Source organism: Cryptomeria japonica, chromosome 10 (genome assembly GCF_030272615.1).
Source record: "Cryptomeria japonica chromosome 10, Sugi_1.0, whole genome shotgun sequence".
In the NCBI taxonomy this organism is placed as follows: Eukaryota; Viridiplantae; Streptophyta; class Pinopsida; order Cupressales; family Cupressaceae; genus Cryptomeria; species Cryptomeria japonica.
Window position 1 is genome coordinate 537,611,029 of NC_081414.1, and position 7,117 is coordinate 537,618,145.

The following is a 7,117-nucleotide window of genomic DNA, read 5'->3' on the forward strand; positions in this document are numbered from 1 at the left end:
TCTATCTGGAAAGAGGTCTGGAATCCCCAAGGTTAATTTCTTCTAGTGGACTACTCTCCTCAACAAAATTTTAACCCAAGACAACTTGGTCAAGCGGGGATTCCAATTCCCTAACAGATGCATCCTCTGCAAAAATGATGAAGAAAGTCCTGCTCATCTCTTCCTCCACCGTGCCTTCACTCGGGAGCTCTGGGGGATGGTCTACAACAAGCTTAATATCTGTTGGATCATGAATGATAGTTTGTTAAATCTGTCCCAGGAGTTTCGGGGCCCCTCTTCCAACCTCCTTATCCAACAACTATGGAAGCAGATCCCCCCCCCCACGTGAGATGGAGTATCTGGAAGGAAATGAATGACAGGATATTCAAAGACAAAGAGACCTTTGTGGAAACTATGTTTGCTCGATTCCTTAAGTTGATTCTTGAGAATATCTTTGTTTCTAAAACCTAGATGGCATCCAAGCCCCCCTCTACCTAGGACTGGGAAATTGCTAGATGCTGGAACCTTCCCCCCTCGTTCTCTCTTGTTGACTTCTCTAATAGACTCCTAAGACAAAGCATGGTCTGGTTCCCTTCGACTACAAATTTTAAACTCAATTTTGATGGGGCTACCAGGGGGGCCTGGCTGGTGGTGGAGGGGTTATTAGATCCCATTTGGGGGCCCTTGTTACTACTTATGTGGGTAACCTAAATGGGCATTCCTCTAATCAAGATGAAGCGATGGCCTTAGCCTGGGGAATCTGCATTTCCCTCACCATGGGAATTAGGATTCTGGACATTGAGGGTGATTCCACAGACCATGTTAACTTCCTTCTACAAGAAGAGAAATCCAAAATCTTTACTAATGATTGAGCAATTGCCAAGTGCTTCCCTTACACTCCTCTCTTCCCTCGGGGTAGTCTGGAGGAGTTGGTTTCATAATTCAAATATTAGGAATATCCCTTTGATCCCTTCTGATGTGGTGGTGACTCGTTCGGCCAGGCTGGTGATGATGCACGTGATGTTGTGTTGGCAATTCCTTTGGGATTGTAGAGTCATGATGAGGTACGATTGGATTGGTAACGTGTTGGTTGCCGCCGGTATTTGCTAGCTCTTAATGCCTTGTAACCAGGAAATCATTTCTAAAAGTGACTTCATTTTTCCCATGCGCGCAACTTCATTTCTCATTTATGACGTCGGGCTCGTACACTTCCCATTATCTCTTCGTGGCTTGCTTCTCGAAGGGTCTCTGCAACTTTCTCTGTGCTAATTTTTTTATGACTAAAGAAGCTCTGTTGGCGGAGGATATGGGGGGCAACAGAGTTAGATATGAACCGAATAATCCTGATAATTTTAATAATGACCCCTTGGTCTAGAATTTATGTGTTGAAGGTGGGGTTGTCGATTTTTTGGATTGCCTGAAGGGCCACGCTGAGCATCTCTCGGCTACTTTTGCCTCCTCCTAGTCTGGTAGGCGTGTCTCAGTTGGTGAAATTTCATTTGATGTCTCTAAGGAGACTATTTCCCAAGCTACAAAGCCGATCCTTGACGGTCGCAGCTAGAAGCATACCAGCCATGTTGCAAATAGCGAAGGTTTGAAATGATTCTTTCGTAACCGTGAAGAACCTGTCAAGATGCAAGGTGGGTTTTCTCAGGAGGAGCTCTAACACCCGTGGAACATGATCTGCCTTATGATCATTAAGTATTTCACTCTCGAAGGCAGGCATAAGGTATTCTACTACTATCATTTGCCCCTCCTCAATCACTTCCGCAACAATGATTTGCTTTGTTTGTCATTTTATTTACTACACTCTATAGAAAGTTTTATTAAAGACACCATGGATCCCAAGCATGGGGATAGGCAACCATACCTCCTTCACCAGGGCCTCATTTACAAGTTGTATAAATTTCATGAGGCCCTTTGCCCCCCCAGAACCTTTCGCTCTCTCAGCCCCCATGCCTACTCCTCAGCAGCTTGCGGCCCTGTCTATGGATTTCGGTAGTTTCTTCCAATATCCCCATGAGGGCTTTGCTACAGCCACCATGTCCCTACCTTCTTATGCCTCAACAATTTACTTATCGGCAGTCTCCCCCAGTTTAACTCTATCTTCCTCTCCCAGTGCTTCCCGCTCCCTGTCCAAGGGCAAAGGCAAAACCCCTGCTAAATGCAAATGCATTGTCTTTGATGACAATTCTTCCTCTGAGGATGTTGAGAACGACAATCCTTCCCCTGATTCTGAGGTTAAAAGGAGATCCTCCAGACTAGCTTCCAAAAGCCGCAAAAAGAAGACCCCGATGATCGAGATTTTGGACTCTGAGGAGGACCCCATTGGGGACAAGGAGGAAGAGGACCCTAATACCACTATGGGGGGCCCTAATGGGGATGGTGTGGATGTGAATACGACTAGGGACCCCATGGTTTCGACCACTGTTGGTGCCACTGACATGGGTAACTCTGAAATACAAACCCATGACCCCATTGATGTTAAGGATACGACCCCTATGAACACGGGCACTGAGGGTCTTATGGGCATGGAAATTTTTGATAGCAAATCCCTGGACTCTGGCAACTTGGACCCGAAGTTAAAAATGGTTGAACAGGTGATGCAATCTATCCCCCTAATGGGCTTGGTTAATGATAGTGATAACTCCCTTGCTGGTGGTGTGCCCAAAGAGACCAAAGAGACTATGGATGACATGGCTGCCGAGAACCCCCAGGGTGTCCCTACTCTTCAATAAATGGAAAAGCAGAGCACGGATGTGTTGGACATCACGCAGAGGATTGAAAACCTCGGCCCTATGCTTGATTGGCAAACTATCAAGGATGATGTCAACTGGCTCAAGAACAAGATGGAGGCTTGGGAATCCCAAATGGCGGGCCTTAACAAATTCCATGTGCAGGTATTACATAGCTCCGCACTCACCCTCTCTCCGTCGAGGGAACGTTCTACAGACACTGAGGAGGACAAGAAGGAGGCTATGGACCTCTATAAGTTCATGTCCAATGAATGGAACAGTGCCATGGATGCCACTGGGGTGCGCAAGACACCCCTGTAGTTTGTTTTTTGTTATCTGTTTTTGTTTCTGATTTCTAAAGACTTGGTTCATTTTTGCTGATAGTTACTGTTAATTGTTGCTATAGTGTTGTTTCTACACTATGATTTTTCAATAGTTTTGCTATGTAAAGGGTCAATGCCCTTGTTCTCACTGCTTTATTAATCAAAAACATTGAAAGATTGTGTCTTTTTCATAAAACTCTCATAAGAAAATGTTTTCAATTTAGATTAAATATACTTAAAATTGCATTTATTGTCCAAACAATAAATTAGTAAATTCTAAATAGAGTAACCAAAACAATTAATAAATCTCTTATAAAAAACTTATGTATAGTTTGAGTAAGATGTATATAGAATATGTAAAATTATATATGTATTGATCGAATTATAAATTAGAGTCAAACCTTGTATTTGATTATGTAGGAAAGAAATTTATATTAATGCTAAGTTTTGATTACTCTAGGAAGAGGAAATTGACCTAAACATGATTGCAATATTAATATAAATAATTAACTATGTTCATAAATGGTTGAATAATTCTTTAGATGCATATTGTATGATCAATATGATGAGTTTCGATGAAATGGTTAAATAGGGAAATATAATGCAAAATCATGTTTTAATCAAATTAAAGGCTTGGGGTTTGAAAAATTGAATATTTGATGATTATTTAGATGAAATAGAAAATTATATGTTTTTATAATCTTTTTTTGAGATTCATGTTTTATGAGCATTTGAAACTAACCTTTTTTTTCACAATAGAAACAAATGAATGGTTTACTTAATTAGAAGGGTTGCAGTAGAATCATTATAATATTATCATAAATTATTAGTGGATTTATGATCTATAATTTATATATTTTATGTTTCAAAATAAAAGCATAAATTTTTTAGCTATTTTATGACTTTAAATTTATGAGAAAATTCAAATAATTCATATTTAAAATTTGAGAGGGTTTCTTATGTGATTTCGTGCAAGAAAAAAATCTATTTATCTAAACCTAACCATCATCATTTGAAACACTTAAAAGTTTATTAATATTTTTTTATTAATTTTGATTAAATAAATGAATATATAATTATTATCAATAATTCTCTAATTTGTGAAATGATAGCTAGTAAGTAGATTATAAAATTATTTGTTAAAGAAAACCTTGTTCATATGATAAAGATTTGATTATTTTAATATCATGACTCATTTGATTTATAAATAACTATTCATGATCCCATTGTTAGAGAATATAATGATTAAACAAATTGAAAAAACTAAAACAAAATAATGTATTTCTTGTAAGTAATCAACTTATGATAAAATTTAATATTCAAATTGAAAGAAAACTATAGAAAGGAAAAACTAGACGTGATCTTGATTCCACATATGTATAGGGTATGTAAGCAATTTAAATAGAAGAATAAATTCTACATGAATCCACTAATTAATCATTATAATTAATATTTGTTATTGTGACTTAAAAGAAATATTTGACAACTTTACAACAAAGACTAATTGTATGCCTAATATATTAGGAGATTTATAAACACTAAATAGTTACCAATTGATTATGTGATGTTGATTGATAAGATATAGATGCTAATTTAGGGCATTATTGCATTAAAAGCTAACTAAATAAAGTGTAGATGGTGTGTTTTGGGCTAGAATGGAAGTGATTTGTTTTATCTTTAAATTATAGTTGCACTTGTATTATATGCTCACTAGAGATGATGAATGGTTAGTTTTTATTGTCAAAAAAATGTTTTATAGTTATTTCTAGAGGTTTATTCTAGTGATTCTAAAGGTTTAAACAAGTTTCTTGTAATGCACTTCACATTTCAAATGATAATCATATGAATTATTTAATGTCTTTAAATATTATCAAGACATAACAATTTGTTGTATGTATCAATTCGATTTCCAAAAGTTATAAAAAAAGAAAGAGTGCATAAGAATCAAGGGTCAGAAATGATGTGATATATTGAAATAAATGTAAATGAAGTAAGAACAAAGACAAATTTATAAGATCAAATGAAATATAGATAGATAAAAATTAAGAAAGAAAACAAATTTAGCACAAATATAACACAAAACAACATATAATTGTATTAAGGTAGTCTACATAAAAACTAACTTTAATATACAAATTTCAACCTTATAAAATATATGTATTAATTTATTAATACATGTTTATTATTGTTAGCTCCAAGTTAGTGAAGAGTTAATGATGTAAAGGTGTGTATTTATTGATTGGGAAAGGCTAAAGTGAATAGGGGCATGTGTAGAATTATTGTTTAATGAAGTCCCAAAGTTATTTGCAATGGAATGACACATCTTCCATTGGGAAGCCCTTTATTCCTGCTCTCCAATTTAATAAGAGTTGAAATTAGTGTTACTTTTGCATTAAAATGCTCCCAACTCTGACGGTCACATGGTTAAGAAGAAATAGTTTAGTAAGGCCCCATGTGTAGCAATCATTTTGGAGCTTTTTCTCTTTTACTGAAGCCTCTACCATTTTCTCTCTTTGCTTTTACTCTACACAAAATCTAATCCAATTATTGCATGAAAGGTTTATGTGGAAGATTCTCACCCGTTAATTACTGAGATGCACACACCCACGTACTTTTGCTTTATGTCACGCCGCATAAAATGCTTCCCAATAAATAATTCAACTCCCATAACGTTTTTTTCAAGAACCATAGCTATAGCTGCTATATCTTGGCGCTCAAGAATCATCAATGTGCCCATGCACTCCCACTTTCATTAATTATAAAAGTTCTTGGAAAATAATGGAAAACAATATTAAAAAATACATTGCTTGTAATACGTTTTTGGTGTGAGTGTATTGATGAAAAGTGCATATTTTTTAATCTTATTTTCTATCTACTTTAACTTTTTCTACTAATAGGGGAGAGGAGCTTGAAGGTGTGCACCCTAACTTCTGGGGTCTATGTGGCATGCCATGTGGATCTAGAGACCAACTTTTCAAACCGTCCATGTACCCTGCTGAGTTGGCAACTCAAAATCAAAAGTTGACATGCTAATGAGGATTTTTGCCAGGTCAACGTTGACTTGTCATCCAAGTGGCCCAAAAAATGCCACTTCGGACTGTCGACCGGAATGTGAGCGGGCCCACCCCCGAAACGTGCCACGCTTTCCGTCTGCATCCAATGTGTTGGGCGCGTGGCGATCAATCACTTGCACACCTTACAAACCATCTACTTCGCCCAATTCTCCCGCCGCCACATTCAAAATCCAACCACACTCGCATTAACTACGCGTCACCTCGCCTTCATTGTCTCTACTCGGTTGCATTTTTTGAAGTGTTCAGCCTTCAATGCCCTCGACCCCTCATACATTGTCTCGATGCCCGTTTATTTGCTTCCCGCTCAAGCTCCATTGGTGGTTTCGTCTGTTGCCACAACCCGATCGCCATGGAACGCCTTCAACTCGGATTTGGACCAGAACATGCGCACCCAAAACCAGGTAACGCCTCAGTGCATACCCTATTTCACAAGATTTTGTCTGGTTTTTTGGGGTTACGTTTCCGTGTTCGGCTCCAGTTTTTTTTTGTTACTCCCTCGCCGCCTCCATTTCGCAAGTACAAAACTGAACGATGAGGACGACGAGGATCTACTTGCAGATGTTGAATCAACTCTTTTCCCCTTCGGCCTAGGTGAGGAATTTTCCTCACTAAGGCTCACAAATTTGCAACGATTTGTATTGTTTTCTTTTGACATTTGTCCTTTTACTTGATCGTTTAAAAAATTGTTCTAACTGTTTGGCATTCCTCATAAATTTTTTGTTTCTAATTGTTTGGCATTCTTCAGGAAATTTTTATGGTTGTTTTTTGTGTTTTTTGAACACAACATTCTGTGTTCATAAACACAACTACATAGAAAAGGGAATCATACTCCTCTGTTCTAGCTTTACTGTAATTTTAATGGTGACCTTTGATTAAAATTATGGCTCAATTTGTGTATCAATGATAATATTGGGAGTTTTGGTATCGATTTGCAACATCACTGTGATTTAATGGTTTCAATTTGAATGGTTCACTGTTAATGTATAATGGGTTTTTGGGTTTAATA